We start from the raw sequence: 13,665 nt of genomic DNA, 5'->3' as shown, positions 1-13,665 counted from the left end.
ATCCAGGGGCATTCTGGGTAAAAAGGGCCTTGTTTTGGCCTAGGATTAATTGGGGTTTAGGTATTTAAATACCTTGTAGCCGTCCAACACAAGCTCTTTAGACAATATTGAATTTTTCATTGTGAGTTGAGTTTACTCATCTTGTTCTTAATTGAACTTTTGAACTTATCAAAGGTAAATCACAACCTTTGTAGCGTTCCTCCTTGTAATCTGGGTTCTTTAGATAGGTTATTCAACGGGTCTAGATTTTAATATAATCTAGGTTCTTGAAACGAGTTCTTAATAGGTCTAGATTATTCATTGACTTGACTTTTGGCTTTCTTAGGTGAGTTTTCAAATTGATTGTGGGTTCAAGGGATTCTATTCTCCCGGATTCATATCATTTGATATCATAGAAAGGTTTCCAATCAGGTCTGATTCTATCTTTTAATTCTTGCATCTTTAAATTTAATTCTAGGGCTTCATTATTCTAGGGTTGCAAAAAAAAAAAAAAAAAAGTAGGCTGCTGAAATTCTTAGGGTTTTTAGTTTAGCTTAAATTTGCATCACCTAGGGTTTCAAAATTCTAGAATTTCTTGCATATCTAATTTGTCAATTGCTCGGAATGTCGTTCCATTAATTCTCTTTTACTTCATTGTCAATTCTTGTGTATTTGAAATCAATTGCTTGATTTTTACAATTGAATATTATTATTTATGATTGAATTAGCGAAAAGAAAAGAAAAGAAAAATAGCATATTCAAAGGTTACTATATAGTTACAAGAAAGAGAAAAAAATACATTTGTTGATTGAGCTTTATCCTCAAAGGGGCTAAATACATCTTTCTAGGTGATATCTTGTTTTATAATTCCTTGAGTCTCGTGTCATTTTATTCCTTCATTGTTTCTTGTTCTTGTTTTTTGAACTTATTGTTGGTTGGAATAATATAAGGTTATATTGTCTTGATTTAGTTTAACTAGTTCTTAAAGAACTTGAGCGGCAAAACTTTTGAGGTAATAGGCAAGAGAGTGTGAGTCTATTATCAGAAAAAAAAAATCCAATTAAGAGTGAAACACGAGTGAAGTGCCATTATTTGAGTGTAAACACTATTCCTTCATTGTTTCTTGTTCTTGTTTTTTGAACTTATTGTTGGTTGGAATAATATAAGGTTGTATTGTCTTCATTTAGTTTAACTAGATCTTAAAGAACTTGAGCGGCAAAACTCTTGAGGTAAAAGGCAAGAGAGTGTGAGTCTATTATCAGAAAAAAAAATCCAATTAAGAGTGAAACATGGGTGTAGTGTCATTATTTGAGTGTAAACACGTAAGAGAGTGTGTGAGGTTTTCCACTAACATTCTTTTTGTACAGCACATTACAATGTCTCATAGGAGTGACTCATTACCAAAGGGGATGACAGATAACTCATCATTTGTGTTGCATGTCATGCAACAACAGTTTGAGCGGTTGAACTTTGTGTTGGGTGAAGTGAGGGATAGGATGGATCATCAAGAAACAGTAATTAGAAATCTGCAACGTATGAGAGATAGGAGGAGGCGTGAGCTTAGTATTGAACATAAGTGTAAGAATGAAGAGTATGGTGAGTCTCTTGTTGCCAGGCGTGCTCTCAATACACAAATTAGGATGGATGATACAGAGCAGCAGAGAGATAACATTTTTCATATTAGATGTCACATCAACAACAATGTATGTAGTATGATCATTGATGGGAGGAGTTGTATTAATTTGGCTAGCACTACTTTAGTTGAGAAATTGAGTTTACCTACCTTGAAATACCATATACCATACAAGTTGCAGTGGTTAAGTGCTTGTGGGGAGGTTAGGGTAAATATGCAAATGCTAGTTTCTTTTTCAATTGAGAAATACCAGGATGTAGTGTTTTGTGATGTAGTGCCTATGCATGTTGGCCATATTTTGTTGGGGAAGCCGTGGTAGTATAATAGGAAAGTGGTTCATGATTAGTTAAGGAACATTTACAGTTTTAAAAAGGATGGAAAAACAATCAAGCTTGATCCTTTAACTCCAACACAGGTCCATGAGGATCAACCAGAGCTGAAAAGTGAGATTGATAAAAAAAAGAGGGAGTAAAAATGAGGATGAGATTGAGGAAAAAAGAAATAGTGAGACCGAAAGGGAGAGAGAGAGAAATAAGAGAGAAAAAAATGAGGGTGAGGCTGAAACCTCAAGAAAAAGAGAGAATGAGTTAAAAAACAAATGTAAGGCCAAGAGTTCAAAAAAAGAGGAGAGTGAAAGAAAAAAAGAGTGAAAGTGAAAAAGAGAGTAAGAGGAAAAAAGAGAATGAGTAAGGCTGAGCAAAAATTCGAAAATCCGACTCTGAATTCGACTCCACTCTAGCTCCGCTCTGGTTCCACTCTGACTCCAATAAGTCGGAGTCGGAGTCTGAGTTTTTTTCCCCTTGGGAGTCGGATTCGTTGATGAACCGACTCTAGCTCCACTCCGATCCGACTCCAACATTCCACCTCCGCCTCCAACTTGGCCCTCTGACTCTGACACTTCGCCTCTGCCTCCGATTTTATACATATTTTATAAAAATATATATATTTTTCTATATATTAATCATTTAAATTTTATCAACTATATCTTATATAGTTAGTTAAACTCAATAATATACTAGTTAAATAATATATTTATACTATAATATATATAGACTAAATTGACTAATAATAGTTTAGTATATAACTATATGTAAACATCATACTATTACAAATTTACAATATTACTACCATGTAACACTAAATTACTAATGTATAAATATAATAACATGTAATACTAATGTATATACAATATACTATAAACACTAAAATGCATAATAACATGTAATACTAATGGATAAACACTAATCTATAAATTTATGATAACATATAATATTAATGTATAATAACTAAAGTATTAATCATATAAATTTTATATAACAATATCTTATATTAATTATATTTTTTGGCCTAATAAATTCTCAACATATTTCTTTCGATAAATATATTAGTAATACTAATATACATTAGTATATTAATTAGATTTATGGCCTAATACTAATACTATTAGTAATCCACTTTAAATCTATATATAAATTACTATATAAATCACTATAGTATTAGTCACTAATACTGTATCACTATATGATACTATTAACTATAGTGATATAGTAATACTAATACTAGTAGTATTAATATACTAATACTATCAGTGATATAGTTATACTAATATTTATACTAATACTATTATATAGTTATACTAAATTAAAATCACTATAGCAAATATTAATATATAGTTATGCTAATCACTATAACTAATACTAATATTTATACTAATACTAATATAGACTATAGTTATAACTTATACCTATACTAAATCACTATAACTTATACTAATATATTATATAGTTATGCTAAATCACTATAACTAATACTAATATACCTATTAGTATAACTAATATAAAAACTAATATAACTATTAGTATAATTAATACTGATATAGTTATACTAATCACTATAATTATATATAGTATTAATATCACTATAGTATTAGTGATAATACTACATTATCACTAACATATAGTAATAATATTATACCAATAGTACTACTATATACTAATACTATTAGTGTATTACTAATATTTATATATATGAATATATATATATATATATATCAAGTATAAGAGATTAGAGATTTAATGTATTAAATCACTAACATACTAATAGTATGATACTATAGTATTAGTAATTATACTATACGATATAGCAATAGACTAATAGTATATTATAGTAATACTATATTATATATAAAATAGGCCATAATGGTCTGGATTAGTAATAGTATAATTAGTATTAGTAATATTCATATATATATTAATATATATAATAGATTCATAGTATACTATATAAATATCATAGTATAATATACTATATATAGTTGAATACTCTTAAATATATATATATATATTTTGAATCTTCATTTCGTATTCGGCACCCTTTTTTTTAATATTCATATATATATATATATATCATATATATATTTTTTTGAATCTTCATATATATAAAATAGATTCATAATAATTAGTATACTACTATACGGTGTCGTTTCTGTTTGTTAATAACTTAATAATTTAGGAATTAGGCCCTTAGGGTTCCTGAGTTCCCCCCCTCTCCCCATTTCGTCTTGAATCTTCATCTTCATTCTTCAGATTCTTCACAGCCGTCTCACTCCCTCTTGTAGCCCTCCCTCACGTAGCAGTCAACAACTCTGCAATAGTCCCCACCGGTGATTGTAATGCCCCCGATCCCCCCCCCAGTCGCTATTAACCCTCGGTCCCGTCGTCGCTGTCGGTGGCCTCTTGAGGTGTACTGCAGCTGTGCAAACATAGTCCCTCGAATCCCCATCGCCTATTGATCTCTTACACTCTCAATCATAGATTAATCACTGCCCATCAGAGATTCGAAGTCGGTAAGTTACCCAAACCCATATCTCTGTTCTTTAATCAAATCTTTGAGGTTGGTAATGTTGATTTTTTCTCTTGTTATTTCCAGATTCGGCTCTTGATAGTGCTTCTTCCAGATCTTGGTTCACCACAGTAAGCTCCTAGACTGCCATGTCGTGTACTGATTTATACGGTCAAATGATTGGATTTTAATTTGCTGATTGGTAATTTGGGTTTATTTTGCTAATTATGTTTAGGGAATCTGTTTCCCAAAAATATGTAATTTTTTATGTTGTTTTAGTGGTGTTTTCATACATAACTTTCTCAATTTTCAAATTCACCGATATTTTTTATATACTTTTTTTTTAGTGGCACAAAAGGAAACACATTTGATCTTTTCGAATTTCAGGCTTTTGAACATTTGCTGTGTAGATTAGGCACTAAAGTATTTTCGTGCATTGTCCATATTTTATGTAAATAAGCATGCAGATATGAGTTGCCTGGTTTGCCTGGAATTCATATCCCTTTTGTTAAAAACTGTGTCTGGGAAGAGCATATTTTGTTGATGATTCTGTTAATTTTGATGGTTCTGTGTTATAACTTATAAAGATGCTTCTGTATTATAAAGATGGTTCTGTTGATGATTTGGAAATTTAAGTATGTTGCTGCATTTGTTAGTTGTGCACGTGTAAAGAGTGAAAGTTTTCAAGTTTTAAGAGTACTGCTAGTACCCGTAATATATATTCCAATGCTTGTTCTGATGTTTAAAATTGGCCAATATGTACGCAAGAGTACCTTTCAATCATGAGTGTTGGTGATATGATCTGTGTTGTGGATTTATGATATGTGTTTGTTATATTATTTCTTTTATATGAATCTATCTTTTATTTATATTATTAATGTTATTATTTTTAATAATAATCATGTGGGTTTTGGTATAGAAGTGAGAATGAGTGGGTGAGGAAATGGGGAGCAAGCTGGGTTTTGCTGGGCAGGTTGAAAATGGAGCAGAGCAAGCTGGTGTCTGGAAGGCTGGAATTTGATTTATTATTGGTAAGGAATAAAAATAATTAATTATTATGCATGAGAGAATACATACTTTTGTATACATACATATATACATATACTTATCCATATCTAATCTTATAAACATATTTTTATTGATCTCCTGTATTATTTTAGGACCCAAATTTCATTTCTGGAGTTAGAAACCACATTAATCTAGCGCCAAAATACGTATCTTGCAGCCAAACATTTCCTATGCTCCTTTATGTTTTCTTTACTAATCTTTCCATATTTGTTTCAGGCACAACTTGGAAGTTGGAACCTTTGAAAGTTTGTAACATTTACTAACTTAATTTTGGTTCATTTGTTGGGATTTAGAAGTTTGTAATTTGGAAGTTTGTAATTTAATTTATTTTGGTGCATTTGAAAGTTTATAATTTAATTTATTTTGGGGCATTTGGAAGTTTCTAATTTAATTTATTTTTATTTTTTAATTTTTGAAAGCATGTTAGTACTTGTTTTTAGTTAGTTGTATTTTTTGTTGTAATCAAAAGTGAATTATCTAGTTTAGATTGTAATTTTTGAAACAATTGAAATTTGAAAGCACAATCTTTTTTAAAAAGAAAAGTAGGCCCAATATGATGTTAAAAAAGAAAAGCAAAAAAAGTCTAAAATCTGACTCTGTTCCGACTCCGCTCCAACAAATCGGAGTTAGAGTCGGAGCGGAGAATGTGCTTGCCAGAGTCGGAGTCGGAGGTCGGATTCGACCTTCGACAAAGTCAGAGTTGAAGTCGGAGGTTGGCCATACCAACTCCGAATTGGTCGGTGCTCAGCTTTAAGAATGAGGCCAAAACATCAAGAAAAAGAGAGAGCGAAAAAGAAAATAGGGAGGTGACTGAGAGTCAAGAAAAAAGAGTGGAGCTACGAGAGAAAAAAGAAAGAGAGATTGCAAAGAGAAACAAAAAAGACAAAAGTGAGTTTTTTTGCTAAGACATGCTTTTATACTAACGAATTTAACGACTCTTTGCCTAGTGTTATTGTTTCTTTGTTACAGGGATATGAGGTCATGATTCTTCACGGTGTGTTTAGTGGATTGCCACCTATTAGAGAGATAGAGCATTACATTGATTTTGTGCCAGGTACGACAATCCCTACCCAACTTTTTTTTTAAGAACATGAGTCTTTGACGCACTTAAAGAGACAAGGTACGTTGAATAGAATGCATGACAAATGGCTGCAATTCATTGAGACATTTCCTCATGTAATCAAGTACACACAATGTAAGGAAAATTTTGTAGTTGATGTTTTAGCAAGAAGGTATGTCATTGTCATCATTTTAGATGCAAAGTTATTGAAATTTAAATTTGATAATGTTAATAATGATGGCTTGGCTAGTGTGTATGGAGTACATGAGAAAACATCATTTAGTCAGTTCTATAGAGTAGATTGGTATTTGTTTAAAGAGAATAGACTTTGTGAGCCTACTAGTCTTCTGCATTAGTTGCTTGTACAATGATTTGATTTGATGAGTCTTTTTGGTGTAAAGAAGATTTTAAACGTGTTACATGAACATTTGTCGGAGTATCATTTGTCATTCATTGACTTGTTGCATAAACGTTTGTAGGAGTATCATTTGCCTTTTATTGAGTTTGCATATAATTGGAGCTGTCATTTTAGAGTAAAAAAGGTTTTAGACGTGTTGCATGAACATTTATGGGAGTATCACTTGCCACTCATTAACTTGTTGCATGATCATTTGCGGGAGTATCATTTACCTTTTATTGAGTTTGCATATAATTGGAGCTGTCATTTTAGAGTAAAAAAGGTTTTAGACGTGTTGCATGAACATTTATGGGAGTATCACTTGCCACTCATTAACTTGTTGCATGATGGTTTGCGGGAGTATCATTTACCTTCCATTGAGTTTGCATATAATTGGAGTGGTCATTTTGGTGTAAAGAAGACTTTAGATGTGTTTCATGAATATTTGTGTGAGTATTGGTTGTCATTCATTGAGTTTACATATAATTGGAGTGTTCATGCTACTACTAAATTTACGCCTTTTGAAATTGTTTATAAACTTAATCCATTTACTCCTTTAGATTTAATGCATTTACCTGTTGATGACATGAGTAACTTGAATTGACTTTTCCAAATTATTGAACAAATTAATGATAATGCATATCAAGTGGATATTCCAGGTAAGTATCTTGTCTTTGCTATTTTCAATGTTATTAACATTTTTTTCTTTGATGCAGGTGGAGGTTCAAGGTCGAATCCTTTTGAGGAAAAGGGGAATGATGTGCACCAAGATGGGCCTAGTCTTAAAGATCCTTTGCAAGTTCCAGATGAGCTAATTACAAGATCAAGAACCAAGAAGATCAAAGAAACAATGCAAGGATTGGTACAATTCACTTGGAATGAAACTAACAAAAGTCCAACACTCAAGATGGACTTGAAAAAAGGAGAACCAGTTTTGATCCACTTGATACAAGCTGTAAAAGACATGACTTAGAGTTATTGTTTGGGCCTATTGTTATTGAAGGCTTTCAATTTGTTTAAATCATCTAAAAGATTTATTTTAGTAGTAATAGGAATTAGTCTAGAATAATCGAGCTTGAGGATGTTTGGCCCACATAAGTTTTATTTTGTTAAACTAGGGTTTCAAGAGTTACTATAGCCGCGGTATTGTTCATCCAGGGGCATTTTGGGTAAAAGAGACCTTGTTTTGGCCTAGGGTTAATTGGGGTTTAGGTATTTAAATATCTTGTACTCGCCCAATAGAAGCACTTTAGACAATATTGAATTTTCATTGTGAGTTGAGTTTACTCATCTTGTTCTTGATTGAACTTTTGAACTTATTAATGGTAAATCACAACATTTATGGCGTTCCTCATTGTAATCTGGGTCCTTGAGACATGTTATTCAACGGGTTTAGATTTTAATATAATCTAAACTCTTGAAACAAGTTCTCAATGGGTCTGGATTCTCCATCTATTGACTTGACTTTTGATTTTTCTTGGGTGAATTTTCAAATTGATTGTGAGTTCAAGAGATTCTATTCCCCCAGGTTCATATCACTTTTGGTCCATCATTTTTCTAGACTAGACTGGTAGATTTCAGTTTGATTGGTTCGTTCAGTCTGGCTTAATTATTTTATTATTTTGTTTCATCTTTTTTTTTGCAAATAAATTAATAAAAAAATTATTTAAGTTACCAAAATTAAAATTAAGTGAATTATTAATATGGATTATGTAACTAACTCATTAAAAAAATATTTATCTATAATTATATTTATGACATTGATAGTTACTACTTACTAACTTAGACTTTACTCTGTAGTATGCATAATTATTAATAATATCATACATTCTATATATGGTTAATAAATATCAAATAATTTCATTGTACATAGATTATGCATGCTTGTTTGCAACTTAGGTATTTAAAAAAAAGTTTACCTAATTACTTTAATTAAGTGTAAATAGTAGAGTATGTATAAATGTATGATGTATTAAATATTTACATATAATGAAATAAATTATCATATGATTTATGATTTATTATTAATTGATAGCATATATTATTTAATATTTTGCATGATCAATGATAATAAATTAGATGAAAATTACATCATTAACTTATATAATTACTATATAAAAATAATATATTAAATTATTAAAAATATTTTAAATATATATATAGTTCAGTCCAATCCAAAATTTATAGACTCCGAGACCAAACCAAGTTTCTTTTGTCCACAATTTTTTGTACCGAAACTAATTGGTACAGTTTTCGGTCAGGTCCGGTCCGGATAAAAGATTTCGGTCAAGTCGGTTTTTTCGGTTTAGATCAAAGACTGTACACCCCCAGCTACAAGCTACATGGATTGCGGGGTGTCCATGTACAGTCCTCTTAAATATAATAGACCTTGTCTTAGCTAAAGGTATTTTTTATATCATGCAAATTATCACAAGAGCCAAGAGACACAATGTCTCATCTCTGCTCGCTATCTCTTTGTAGGACTAAAATTTATCACTCTTATGAGTGAGCTGATCTAAGCATGTCGACATACCTTGTGTGTACAAGTCATGTCATATGATAAAGACAAAAAATATAATATTACATTAATATGTCGAAGTAAAGTTTACATTGTTTTGTCAATTGAAAAAAAAAATTATAATTACAATCTACGTTGTCCTAAACTCCTTACATAAGCCATAAAAACATTTTTCACTAAGGGCTTTGTCAAGAGATCAGCAACCATGTGACTCATAAAAAGATTTTTCAAGACCACTTCCTTATGTGCCACTATGTCTCTAATGTAGTAGTATCGGATATCAATGTGTTTGGTTCTTTCATGATACTTTGGATTCCTAGCATATACGAGAGCATGCCACAACAAATCGTCACTAGATCAGAAGTATTCGCACTAGTGTCTAGGTGCTGAAGGAACCTCCTCAACAAAACAGTTCCCTGAACTTCTGCTAAACATGCTATGTAATTTGCCTCCTTAGTGGATACGACTATGCAGGTTGTTTCTTTCTCCTACATGTAATGGTGCAATTGTTCAGTAAAAAAACATACTCAGTTGTCGATTTGCCCTTGTCTAGGTCACTATCCCAATCATCATCATTGTAACATTTCAATTGCAAATCTAAACCTTGATAGCACAATACATTGTCTACAGTCTCTTTAAGGTATCTCAAAATCCTCTTAAATGCTTTCCAATGGGCCAGTCCAGGATTAGACTGGAACCAATTAACCAAACCAACTGCATAGCATATGTTTCGTTGAGTATACATCATTGCATACATCAGACTGCCAATAATGCTAGCATAATGAATACAGGTCATCTTCTCTATTTCAATTGGAGTCTTGGAACACATTTCTTGGCATTATCTCTCGCATTTAGCAATAAGAGTGTCAATGGGTTTACAATTACTCATTTAGAAGTGCGCAAGAACCTTCTTTATGTAAGTTTATTAAGACAAGCACAGAAGTCTCTTTAAAAGGTATATCTATATATCTTAACCCCAAAAGTGTATTCAGCTTCACCCTTGTCCTTCATTTCAAAATTGAGGGACAACCACTCTTTAGTGGCAACAATCATCCCCTTGTCATTCGCAGCCAATACAATGTCGTCAACATACAATGACAACAGAAAAAAACACTTCTTGGACATGTTTACATAGACGTAGTGGTCTTCTGTGATTATCGTAAACTCATTTGAGAGAATAACTCAATGGAATATGAGATATCATTGTCTAGATAATTGTTTTAAGTCATATACAGATCGCTTGAGCTTGCACACTTTTCGCTCTTGACTTTTTACCATAAAGTCCTTTGATTGATCAATATAGATTTCTTCATCTAGTTCTCCATTAAGAAAATCCATCTTAACGTCAATCTGGTAGAGTTCTAAATTCATATATGCTACTATGGCTAGAATTAGGCGAATTGAGGCAAATCTTACTACTGAAAAAAGTTTCCTTATAGTCTACACCCTCTTGTTAGGTATATTCTTTCGCCATGAGGCGAGCTTTGTACCTCTCTATTGACCCGTCCGCTTTGCATTTGACTTTTAGAATCCATTTTCCCTAATGGCCATCCACCCTAGCGGAAGGTCTACCTAGTCCCAGACCATATTGGTTCATTTAGATTCCAATTCATCATTTGGTGCTTTCATCTACTCATATTTAGCAGAAGATGAGAGAACCTCTTGAATAGACCTAGTGTCATCGTCATCTTACGGACCCACCATAAAAGTTTTCTCTTCAATTTTAAATCAACTATGGGGAACATTTTCATGCGAGTTTCTACGTGGTTAAGGCTATTGTGGATGACTGTTAAGTGGTTTGCTACCACTCAGAGCCAAGTCACTCACATTGTTCCTAAGAGCTTGAGAATTTTTTCTCATTCTCAACTAGGATACTTGGAGTGACTTCCTCTTAATCACACTCTTGGAGTTCCAAATTTATATCAACCTCAACTCTTTTTGGAAATTCATCATCGATAAAATTCACATCTCATGACTCAATTTCAAACACACTTCCATTAGGTTGTTCACCAATCAATACATATACTTTAGAATGACCCAACTTTCCTTTAAGGCCCAACTTTCCATATTTATGAATAGAATCATGGACATAGCCCGTTGAACCCCATGTCCACAAGTTACTTAAGTTGGGTTTCTTGTCGGTCCAAAGTTCATATGAAGTGGAAGGTACTGATTTGGAGGGTACTCAGGATGTAGGCTGCACTCAAAAGTGCATCCCCTATATTGGTAGCTTCACTTGTGCTATCATCAACCTAACCATCTCAAGCAATGTCTGATTTTTCATTTCCGTCATGCCATTTTGTTATGGCATATACAACATTGTCAACTTCTTTTCATTTCTTTTTCATCACAGAGCTTTTTAAACAACTCATATAGATATTTACGTCCCTGCTCTGTTCTCAGAGCCTTTACACTCTTGTCTAATTGATTATCAACCAAGCTTACATATTGTCTGAAGCAATCTAATGTTTCAGACTTGTGAGAGATCAAATAGATAGATAGCACTGTGTCTTGCCCTCACGCTCATTAGGCCACAAATATCTTAGTGGACTAATTACAATGGAAAAGATGCCCTCATTGCTTTTTCAAATTGTTTTCTCTTTACTTTTCCCATCAAACAATATTCACATATAGACAATGTGACTTTAGCGAGATTGTCTATTAGCCCTTCTCTAACTAACCTAGTCATCATTTCTTGCCTAATATGGCCAAGCCTAGCATTCCATTATTTGGATCTAGATTATTAGATGTAGTAAGAAAAATAGTAGATTCATTCACATTTGAATAATTCAAATCCAATATCATAAAACTGTCTTAAAGTAAAGCATACCCATAAAAAAGCATTGCCCAAATATGTAGAAGCACCATTATTTTTAGATAAAATACAAAAATAAAGTCAAACTAAAGTAACTACGAAAATTAAGTTTTTTTGAATTCCGGGAGCATATCGCGCATCGTGGAGTAATAGAGTGCAACCGCCTCACAAGTCTAGCTTGTAGGTGCCAACTCACATCATCTCCATGCTAGCTTCATTCCCCACCTTGATACCAATACTCCTAAATGAGATCTGATGATATCTACAAATCTGATTCTATTTTGTGCTATGTGTTCAGTCCCTCCTAAATCAACGGTCCACATGGGATAGAAGTGAGCAATCATCACATGGCATGTTACATAAACAGAAAATAATAGTCAGGTTGTACCTTATTCGGCTCAATCCAATCACGAGTGAAGTGGACTTCTTTTCACAGTTGGAAAAGGTTAGCTTGGACTTGTTCTTCTCGCACTTACCTCTCTTTCCACACTTAGAAGGTCCTCACCCCTTTTACACATTTCTAGTAGCTACCTTGATCTTGGTATTCTTGAATTTGGGCCTAAATGGCTTATGCAAGCCAAATTTAGCCATATAGGATGAATGTTTGGGCTTAGTCTAGGCGCTCAACCTCAAATTCCAAGTGACACGACACATCATCAAAGGTTTTGATATTCTCATTATCGGTCAAGTTATGAATCATTGCTTTCCAAGAGTTGGGTAGCAAGCGTATCACTGCCTGGACTTATTGCTCATTAGTCAAATTGTTTCTGACCACTTGAGTTTGTGTGTCGTGGCTGACATCACTCTAAGATGTTGTTTTATCATGTGTTTAGAGCGCATCTTGTAGCAATCAACCATCTTGGTCAACCCGGACAACCTCATGGTAGAAGTTCTCCCTAGTTTCACTTTTAGTGCTTACTACATATTATGAGCTGTGTTGTACTCCTCAAGCTCACCAATAAGGTTGTTGTATATGTTGCTTAACATAGTAAAGCGCGCACATCAATCCTTCTTGAGCTAATTCTCAAAGGCCTCGTGATCATTCCGATATTGTTCTGAGTTTCCTTTCTCAAACTCAATTAGGGAGTGAGTTAAGGTCTCCAAGACCTCTTCCTCGTTCAAGACATATTAGATGCCAAATGTCATGGTTCTCCCCATCTAATTTCTCGCATTTCTTTAAGTCGGCAATAATACTCTTGGATGTTATTTCACTACAAAATGACATAAATAAGATATTGCACACTTATCTTAAGAAATTTGTCGTGTCAATCTATGTTAAGTAAAAATAATTTAGACATGTTGCAATATTGCAAATTTGCTAGGCTTTCTAATTATCTCTTGCGCCACAATCTCT

Source organism: Juglans microcarpa x Juglans regia, chromosome 2D (assembly GCF_004785595.1).
Source record: "Juglans microcarpa x Juglans regia isolate MS1-56 chromosome 2D, Jm3101_v1.0, whole genome shotgun sequence".
NCBI lineage: Eukaryota > Viridiplantae > Streptophyta > Magnoliopsida > Fagales > Juglandaceae > Juglans > Juglans microcarpa x Juglans regia.
Note: the sequence above shows the minus strand (reverse complement) of the source record.